General features: G+C 34.4%; 1 long non-coding RNA gene across 1 annotated transcript; it reads left to right on the top strand.

Annotated features, from left to right (window-relative positions):
• The first annotated feature begins 385 nt into the window (after positions 1-385).
• On the top strand, positions 386-3825 carry LOC137495306 (uncharacterized). Its single transcript, XR_011015212.2, has 3 exons — positions 386-426; positions 658-716; positions 2979-3825. It is a non-coding gene; the product is annotated as an uncharacterized lncRNA (long non-coding RNA).
• Positions 3826-11063: the final 7238 nt, after the last annotated feature.

Here is an 11063-nt window from a genome sequence, read left to right as displayed (position 1 = left end):
CAAGCTCTTTCTAGGAATACAAGAAACTAAATTAAGTAAATTTAAATGATCAAAGATTAAGTAATGTCTTGTTCGCTGTAATTCATGTCAACTAACACGCATTACCTAACAAATGCAGCATTAAAAGCACTACCATAATAATAGCAATAAAATGACCAACAAATTAATAAATAAAAACAGATTCAGATCATTTTTCTGATGTTCATGCTTCACTGGTTCATCTGCTGTAACTGTCACCTGAGAGTTCAGAGCTGGTGTGAAACGTTACCAGCGAGTGTTTCGGTTTCAGACTAGTTTAGTAGTTCACAGCCTCCTGTAAAACAAGCCCACCCCAAAACTTCCATCCCTCCCATCAATATATAAACACCCCAAGCTGAAAGCCACTGCACAACCTTATCTTTCAAACTCCACAATCCACGAGCTCAGGTCAGTGTACAGTCTGATTACATGTCAGTGGACTCTAAGTGTGTGTATAGATGTATCACATTTATGATGAATATTAACTTCTTAGATGTAGCTGTATTAATAAGTAAGCCTCTTTAAATGATGATTACATTTTAGTTGACTTTGACACATTCGTGTGTGTGTGTGTGTGTGTGTGCGTGTTTGGCATGTTTAGAATGATTATAAACTTCTTAACTTGATCTGTATTTACAGGTGAACTCAAGTATTAAACTTTAAGACTCTTTCTGCTCCTGAGAGTTTCTCTGGTGACGGTAAGAAAACAATTAATGGATACCTTATTATACTCTGAATCAGGGGTTCTCACTTGGTTTGGCCATGGGACCCACATTTTTACATGGTCATCAACCCGCGATCCAAATTTTTAGGACTATAATATAATTTTAGGAATTATAATTAATTTGTATTTATTTATTAACATACACAAGTAGTGACAGATAAATCATGAGAAAATCACCAAGACTTGCAAATAAACAATATTTTATTATTGTCATTTAACAAAATGTCTCAAATTATAGAAATATTATAAAGTAAAAACGACAAATGTTTGGTTTCTAAAAGTGCTCTTGTGAGAGCACATCACTAATAATAATAATAATAATAATAATAATAATAATAATAATAATAATAATAATACATTTTATTTATAATGCGCTTTTCGAAAACCCAAACCGCTACATATGACACTGCGCTTAGACATATTTGTTGCTATAATTAAATGAAATTTCACATGTTAAACAGTACAGTTGTCGCTCGCGCATTTCAAAATAAAAGTCTTGTGTAAGCAAAATAAGTTAAAAATTAAACATTTGTTGTTTTTTTGACCACACACTCTGCGACCCACTGAAAATGTTCCCGTGACCCACTTTTGGGTTGCGACCCACCAGTTGAGAAACACTGCTCTAAATAATGCTTGGTTGTAATAACCCAATTCTGGGTGGGTCAAATATAGACAAATCAACAGCTGAATTAAAAATGTAATTTAAATTCAAAGTAAAATATTGTGTTTGCCCATATTTTGTATAATCTATTTGACTTAACATTGGGTTAATATACAACCCATTTTTTTGGGTGTTTTTTATTATAATATTGAAAATATATAATCTGTGTGTGAGAGAGTTATATTATCGAGTCATAAAACATATATGATCAATGGAAACAAGATAATAGTATTACAATAAAAATACATGATTCATTTATCTTCCATTTAAGAACAGGCAACAAAGGGAAGTGGAAAGTTTGAAATAATATATAATAATATACCATAATATTAATTAAGCTACAGATATTTGACTAATTTTGATTATCTGAAATAAGTGTTAGGCTTCTCCAGTATCAAGAATGACATTTCCATTTGTTGTCCACATTATTAATTTTAATGTTATGTATTATTATAGATTTTGTCTTGTCACTTTAGTTTGTATTTCATTTTTTAGATTATATTAAAAGAACATTTTAAATGTTATTATTATTATTATCATCATTTATATTGATAGACACTCACCGGACATTTTATTAGGTACACCTTACTAGTACCGGGTTGGACCCTCTTTTGCCATCAGAACTGCCTCAATCCTTCAACAAGGATTTAACAAGGTACTGCAAATATTGCAATTGGTACTAATAGACCCAAAGTGTGGCAAGAAAATCTCCCCCACACCATTACACCACCACCACCAGCCTGAACCGCTGATACAATGCAGGATGGATCCATGCTTTCATGTTGTTGAGGCCAAATTCTGACCCGACCATCTGAATGTGTCAGCAGAAATGGAGACTCATCAGAGCAGCAACGTTTCTCCAATCTTCTATTGTCCAGTTTTGGTGAGTCTGTGTGAATTGTAGCCTCAGTTTCCTGTTCTTAGCTGACAGGAGCGGCACCCGGTGTGCTCTTCTGCTGCTGTAGCCCATCCGCCTCAAGGTTGGACGTGTTGTGTGTTCAGAGATGCTCTTCTGCAGAGCTCGGTTGTAACGAGTGATTATTTGAGTTACTGCCTTTCTATCAGCTGGAACCAGTCTGGCCATTCTCCTCTGACCTCTGGCATCAACAAGGCGTTTGCGCCCACAGAACTGCCACTCACTGTATATTTCCTCTTTGTCAGACCATTCACTAAACCATAGAGATGGTTGTGCATGAATATCCCAGTAGATCAGCAGTTTCTGAAATACTCAGAGCAGCCCGTCTGGCATCAACAACCATGCCACATTCAAAGTCACTTAAATCCCCTTTCTTCCCCATTCTGACGCTCGCTTTGAACTGCAGCAGATCCTCTTGATCATGTCTACATGCCTAGATGAGCATTGAGTTGCTGCCATGTTATTGGCTGATTAGGAATTTGCGTTAACGAGCCATTGGACAGGTGTACCTAATAAAGTGGCCGGTGAGTGTATATCCCCCAGCAAGTGTACAAAATTACAAAATAAATTTATCAACAAAAGAAAACAGCTATATAAATGTGTCTGCTTAAATCGTTTAAACAGATTATTTACACGTATGTATATGTTTTCCCCTCTAGTAACCGAATAGCGATGGATTTCTTCAAAGCAGTAGGCGCAGTGGCGTCGGGCCTTGCCGAGGGAACGGTGGGTGTGGTCAGAGCAGTCGTGGAGGTTCCGGTGGGAATTGTGACAGGAGCCGTCGAGAGCTTCAAAGAAGCCAAAGACAACATGGACAGCGCCAGTTCAGCCGGTGAAGAAATAAACGCAGCATTCGGTCTGCTGACGTCACCGTTGGCGGGTGCGGTGATGGGGGGAACCAAAGAGATTGTCCGGGCGCCGGGGAAAGTTGTGAAGGGCGTCGTAGATGGTGTTAGGAAAGTTATAGATGACTGAGAAGCTCTGAAGTTTAAAGCCTTCTTTAAATAAGCCTTCAGACTTTCCCACTGAGAAATATATATGCATACATACACATACAGTTGAAGTCAGAATTATTAGCCCCCTTCGATTTTTTTTCTTCTTTTTAAAATATTTCTCAAATGATGTTTAACAGATTTAGGAAATGTTCACAGTATCTCTGATAATATTTTTTCCTCTGGAGAGAGTCCTATTTGTTTTATTTCGGCTAGAATAAAAGCAGTTTTACATTTTTTAAACACCATTTTAGGGACAATATTATTAGCCCTCTTAAGCTATATTTTTTTTCTAGATAGTCTACAGAACAAACCATCGTTATACAATAACTTGCCTAATTACCCTAACCTGCGTAGTTACCCTAATTAACCTAGTTAAGCCTTTAAATGTCACTTTAAGCTGTATAGAAGTGTCTTAAGGAATATCTAGTCTAATATTATTTATTGTCATCATGGCAAAGAGAAAATAAATCAGTTATTAGAGATGAGTTATTAAAACTATTATGATTAGAAAGAAAACCATAAACAGAAATTGGGGAAAAAATAAACAGGGAGCAAATAATTCAGGGGGGCTAATAATTCTGACTTCAACTGTATATATATATATATTTCTTAACACTGGAAATCTGTGTGCATTTGCAGTATTAGCATACATCTGAAATCATGTTTAATATATTTTAGACATGCATAATGGCTGAGAAAATAAATATGATCGGCTGTTTTGTGACATTTGGAATATATGTACACTGTATATGACAATTTAATCCAAACTTGTGAACTTTTATGTCATCATCTATTGCCATACATCAGATTTTAATATCTGAGAATGACCTGAACAGTATGTTTTAACAGTGAATCATGACCGCCTTCACAATAACTGTAAATACAACACAATCTCACGGCAATTCATAACTTTTTCATTTAGTGGCTAATTCGTATAAATTCGTTCGAACTAATTTGTACAATTTAGTATGATTTGCTCATCCCCCAATGACGGTTGGGGTTAGGGGTGGGGTTAGGTGCCACGCCTCCTTTTTAAAATCGTACCATTTCGTACGACTGAACTCATACGAATTCGTACGAATTAGCCACTAAACTGGCAAAACGTAAAATATTTACGTTTTCTCGTGAGATCAGGCTGTAAATACACTTCTGACTTCACAACTAGGACTTTTAGAAATAAACTCTTATTTTCTCTTATAAACTCTTATCTGCTCTTATTTTTGATACGCTGTATGTATCTGCTCTTTCTGTTTGTGGTGTTTAGTATTGAGAAATATATCAAGTGAATTCATATTAAAGGGGCACCTATTATGTGAAAATCACTTTTATAAGGGGTTTAAACACAGTTGTTTGGCAGCAGTCTGTAAATACATCCACCTTCTAATGATAAACATGTATTAGCTCTGTTTTTTAAAATCAGACTTGATTAAAACAGTCTGCAGAAACACTTTGATTGACATTCTCCCTTTGTACATGTCATCAGAGGGGGAAAGCCCCGCCCACTAGTGACCCCCTCTCCCTCATTAGAATATGACATTAGACTTGTTTTTAAATCTGCCACTATGCTGACACACAGGCATTTGTAGCTCCGCCCTCTTTTGAATAAAACACAATCTAATTTGCATTTTAAGTGACAGTCACCACAACAGAGAAGGTAGGATCGAAGCCTAAAAGGGTCAGTTTCAGAGAGTTAGCAAACATTATTTTTGTGGTATTTTGAACTGAAACTTCACACACACACACACACACACACTCTAGAGACAGCATTTACATTTTGTAAAAAGGGGCATATTGGGTCCACTTTAAAGGAATTTTAATCTGCTTTCTTCAGAAACAGTTTATATCTCACAGCCGGACAGATAAGAGATGCTTTCAGATATCTGTCATTATCTGATGAGTACAGATTTATAAATGTTCCATCACACATTCATACTTTTAAAGACATTTTTCATTCATTCATTCATTCATTCATTCATTCATTCATTCATTCATTCATTCATTCATTCAATTATTCATTCTTTCATTCTTTCATTCATTTATTCATTCATTCATTTATTCATTCATTTATTTATTCATTAATTTTCCTTTGGCTTGGTTTCTGATTTATCAGTGGTTGCCACAGCGGAATTACCCGCCAACTCTTCCAGCATATGTTTTCCACAGCGGATGCAACCCTGTACTGGGAAACACCCATACACACTCATTCACACACACACACACACACACTCATTCACTACGGCCAATTTAGTTAATCAGTTCCCCTATAGCGCATGTGTTTGGACTGTGGGGGAAACCAGAGCACCCAAAGGAAACCCAGGCCAACACGAGGAGAACATGCAAACTCCATACAGGAATGCCAACTGACCCCACCTTGCTGTGAGGTGACAGTGCTAACCACAGAGCCCCTTTTAAATTATATTTTTCTACAGATTTCTGTTATTGTACTGTGTTTTGTGTTTATTTGCGGTGGTGAATTGCATTATGGGATGTTCTCTGTCCACTTTTGATGTTGAAAATTCAACCCTACAGTTTAACAAAGTGACATTTTAGTCGTTTGAAATAATATAATGTATAATATCTAGAGAAATGAGAGTGTAAAATAACAGAAAATGTGCATGTTTCTGTGGTGAAATATCCAAGACCAACCCAGACAATACAGCACTGACTGCACACTATTATATATGATCATAAAAGTCACTTTTTACAACTTTTTAAGGTTAAAAGTTGTTGAAGAAAGATCAAGATGCCATAATGCAATAAAAAAGCAGAAATAAATGAGATAAAATAATAACATGAATCACAAAATACAGAAAAGTGCTCATTTACAGATGTGTTTTGATGTTATCTGGGTTGAGAGTTCAGCTTGAGACACATCTTATTCTACATCTCTGTCATCTCCAGACTACTGATAAAGATTTTCCAATGAAACTGAACAGATTACTCTAGAATACAGACAAACATAATATATATGTGGATGTACAGTTCTTGTAAAACACCGGCTATGAATACTGAAAAACAACACATTCAACATTTCTGTATAAATCAGTTCAGATTGTGTTTCATTCATTCATTTATTCATTTTCTTGTCGGCTGATTTATACTTCTTCGTCAAACGTCGGCGTATGCTACGGCGCTGATGCATAGCCCTTCGCCGTGGCCGTCGGCGTCACTGACGTGCACCTCTCAAAAAATGTAACTACACGTCGCAACGACGCGTAGCGTGAGCTCTGTGATTGGTCAGCTTGGTAGCGCTGAAGAGTCTGGGCGGGACAGAGAGCCGCACGAATGGCGCGAGCGATTGTTTACAAGTGTGGAGTACCGTGAAGAAGCTCCGGATGGAAAGTTTTGTTTTGTGTTTACCTCATGGTTAAAGTTGTTGCACGTCGGCCGGTTCCTGCCTCAAAATGAGCGAGTTTGAGTCACTTGTACATCCCGGAAGTGTTCAGGAAAAGCAAAACCGCAGCGAAGAAACTCGACACAGAGGAACATTTACACCTCACTGCCAACTAGCGTTTCGGAAGTGTTAATGCAGAACAACAGAGACAGCAGCAGAAGTATAAATGCACAGCTACACGCGTTGCATGCGCCGTGGGCTACGCCGGTCACTTGACGCAGAAGTATAAACCAGGCTTTAGTCCCTTTATTAATCTGGGGTCGCCACAGCGGAATGAACCGCCAACTTATCCAGCATTTGTTTTATGCAGCGGATGCCCTTCCAGCTGCAACCTATCTCTGGGAAACACCCATACACACTAATTCATACTCATAAACTACGGACAATTTAGCTTACCCAATTTACTTGTACCGACTGTGGGAGAATCTGGAGCAACCAGAGGAAACCCACGTGAATGCAGAGAGACCATGCAAACTCCACACAGAAGCGCCAACTGACCCAGCCGGGACTCAAACCAGCGGCCTTCTTGGGTGCTAACCACTGAGCCACTAATATTATAATATATAACTAATACTGATTCACCTTTATTAAGTTCCTTATTGAGTTACTATATTTATTGAGTAGTTATCTTTAAGACATTGTGGTTAGAGAGTTAATTTAAATACAACTTTAATGACTTCTTAATTATTAACCAGTATTTAATGACTTCTTTGAAGTAACTTAAATCTTTGAAGCCTCCTTAAAGCTGACCTAAAGTCACATAGATTATATAATCCCTGGCAGCAGCCAGCCTGAAGTTCTGTGGAAAGCAGAGCGTCTGATTACAGATGTGTGTGTTTCTCTGGAACAGACTTATTTTGACTTTATTTCACTTAAAGATGATAACAAAGATCACTGAGATTTCAGCTGAACATACACAAGAACATAAAGACTCAGACAAAAACTGCAGACAAGTGTTGTGCTTCTCTCACTTTTTGTCTTCTAAATGAACAACAGATCTACATTAAAATTGTATCTTATTTTTTTTCCACATTATATTGCACAAACTGTAACATTAAAAAAGTACAGTATATTGCAGAAACAGTGCATCTTACTCCCCTAAATCTATTTATTTCACAGTATATTGCAGAAACAGTGCATCTTACTCCCCTAAATCTATTTATTTCACAGTATATTGCAGAAACAGTGCATCTTTCTCCCCTAAATCTATTTATTTTACAGTATATTGCAGAAACAGTGCATCTTACTCCCCTAAATCTATTTATTTCACAGTATATTGCAGAAACAGTGCATCTTTCTCCCCTAAATCTATTTATTTTACAGTATATTGCAGAAACAGTGCATCTTACTCCCCTAAATCTATTTATTTCACAGTATATTGCAGAAACAGTGCATCTTTCTCCCCTAAATCTATTTATTTTACAGTATATTGCAGAAACAGTGCATCTTACTCCCCTAAATCTATTTATTTTACAGTATATTGCAGAAACAGTGCATCTTACTCCCCTAAATCTATTTATTTCACAGTATATTGCAGAAACAGTGCATCTTACTCCCCTAAATCTATTTATTTCACAGTATATTGCAGAAACAGTGCATCTTTCTCCCCTAAATCTATTTATTTCACAGTATATTGCAGAAACAGTGCATCTTTTTCCTTAAAACTTGTTTATTTTTTTATAGTATATTGCAAAACCACTGTATATTTCTTCCCTAAAATTTGTACATATATGTATATATATAGGTTTAGCAAATATAAAATAAAAAAATAGTAATATAGATAGATATTTAAAAAAAATAAAAAAAGGGGGGAAAAATGTGAGAAACAAATAGGCAACGATCAAACTGCAAATATTAAGTTTGGATTGATTTGCTGTATATATGTCAGCACTGGCTGCCAAATAAGACACATTATGTGACTGCAACCTTTGGTGGAGTACCAGATCTTTTCCATTATAAGATGGCACATAAAATCCCTAATCCAATGATTAATAGTTGGAAGAAATGTTTCCTGCCAGTTAAGAAGTAAGATGTCTAGCTATTAATGTTGAAAAAGAAATCATAGTTTTGGTATTATTGTCTAAACTGGGATTTGTAATTAAGACAGATAATCCTACAATATTTGTATTTTTTTTCACAGTATATTGCAAAAACTGTGTATCCTTTTTCCCTAAAATGAGTTTTTTATCACAGTATTTTTGCAGAAACAGTGCATCTTCCCCCCTCCAAAAAATCTGTTTTGTTTCATCATAGTACACAATCAGTGCATCTTTTCCCCTAAATCTATTTATTTCACAGTATATTGTAGAAACAGTGCATCTTTTTTTTTCCCTAAAATGAGTTTTTAATCACAGCATTTTTGTAGAAACAGAGCATCTCCCCCCCCCCAAAAAAATGTGTTTTTTTTCCAAAAATGTCAGATTTGTTTACAGTTTGTTGAAGAAACCGTGAGATGTAATCAGTCTGAGATGTTGATATCAGATTCTCAATGCCATATATAAGCACTCTTGAGATGATCAGAGAGTTTTTTCTTCATCTGCTGATTTCCTGCATCTCTTCATACAAACAGCAACAGCAGCTTCACCAGGTGAGAATCACACACACACTCATAAACACTCAATAGTTGACTTAACTGTAGAAACTATATGATTAATAAGTCATGGCAATGTCTTTGAACTTGTTAAAATAACAGAACTTACAATTACTTAATTGAATATCAAATCAAATTTTCTTTTATAAGTTCAGTTATGACATTCAAATTGCAAGTCATATATAAACTATTGACAATAAGGTATAAAATATAAGTTGACATGACAGGAGCAGCAACATTTATTAAACACTAAATTTTAGTTAAAACTTTTTTATTTTAATTATTTTAAAAGTATATTTTTAGTTTAAAGTATAATTCAGTCAAACATTTTTTTTCAGTGTACAAAGAAACTCAACTAACATGCACAATTAGCATAACATTTATATTTTTATATAAGATTTAAATGACTAATGTTCCAAAAATTATATATATATATATATATATATATATATATATATATATATATATATATATATATATATATATATATATATATATATATATATATATATGGCAACGCTCTTTAGTTTATTTCAACTTTGTAATTCTTTTGTTTGTTTATTTACTGATTGTCATATATATATATATATATATATATATATATATATATATATATATATATATATATATATATATATATATATATAAACTCTTCATTTAAAATATATGTCTATATGAAACAAGTGCTGAGAAAAAAAACCTGAGAAATTTGCAGTGCATTCTTGTCTTTCCCCCAAAAAGAAAGAAAATAAAAGGAAAATCAGTAATCTCAGGCACCTATTTTGGATAAACTTGCCAATATCTGCAAATGGAAGTCAAAAATATAAAAATTAATAAAAAGTTAATATAATAACTATATTAGGAAGCAGAAAACAAAATTAATTCTTGAAATAATTCACTCAGAGATGAGACATATAATCAACACTCTTCACAAAACGTTACATTATTACTGTTTCATTTGATTTACAGACATTTATTATTATTCTGCTATTCAGAGCAGCTCATCTGACTCCTGTACGAGTGCTTGGAGAAGGTAAGATCTTACATAACACATCTTAATATTGTACATAGTAATATACCTGTATGCATACATTTGTCAGTTTGACTATTTTATGCTCTCTGTTTTACATATTATAAAACACCTTTGTTATCTGTGTAATATTTTGGTAACACTTTATTTTGATGGTCCATTTGAGTATTAGTGTCTGCTTAATACTACTTGCTGATACTGCTGCTAAACAGACATTTAACTGACTATAAGAGACTTTGCAAGTACATGTCAACTAACACTAACCCTAACCTAAGTCCAATTATAATTAGGCCCACACGGAATCTGCGCGTGCAGAATTCCGCAGATTTTCCACAGATTTTTAGCCCATCATTAATTCATTAATTCATCCTTAAAACTAAATTTATTAAATTTAAACTTAAATTAATTACAGTAATATTATTGACTAATGCGAAAATGTACATCTGATTTACGTACAAAACAGTTTGTAAAGTCATATTTTTAGTAGAGATATTATATGAGAGACTTGCTTTGTTTACCAAATAAGTGGATCTAATTGGATTTGCATTTTAAACATTAAATGAAAGTTTAAAATATATTATTTTTTATTTCATATTTTAAGGTTTTAGTTATTATACTCCCAAAATAATTCCGCATAAATCCGCAGATTTTTACCAAGATTCTCCGCATAAATAGCAATAAGCGTCTGCAGATTCCTACTTACAGTCTAAAGAGAATTAGTTGCAAAAATTCAAC

Source organism: Danio rerio, chromosome 1 (assembly GCF_049306965.1).
Source record: "Danio rerio strain Tuebingen ecotype United States chromosome 1, GRCz12tu, whole genome shotgun sequence".
Taxonomy (NCBI): Eukaryota; Metazoa; Chordata; class Actinopteri; order Cypriniformes; family Danionidae; genus Danio; species Danio rerio.
The sequence above is the reverse complement of the archived record's forward strand: the minus strand, read 5'-3'. Positions and strand labels throughout refer to the sequence as shown.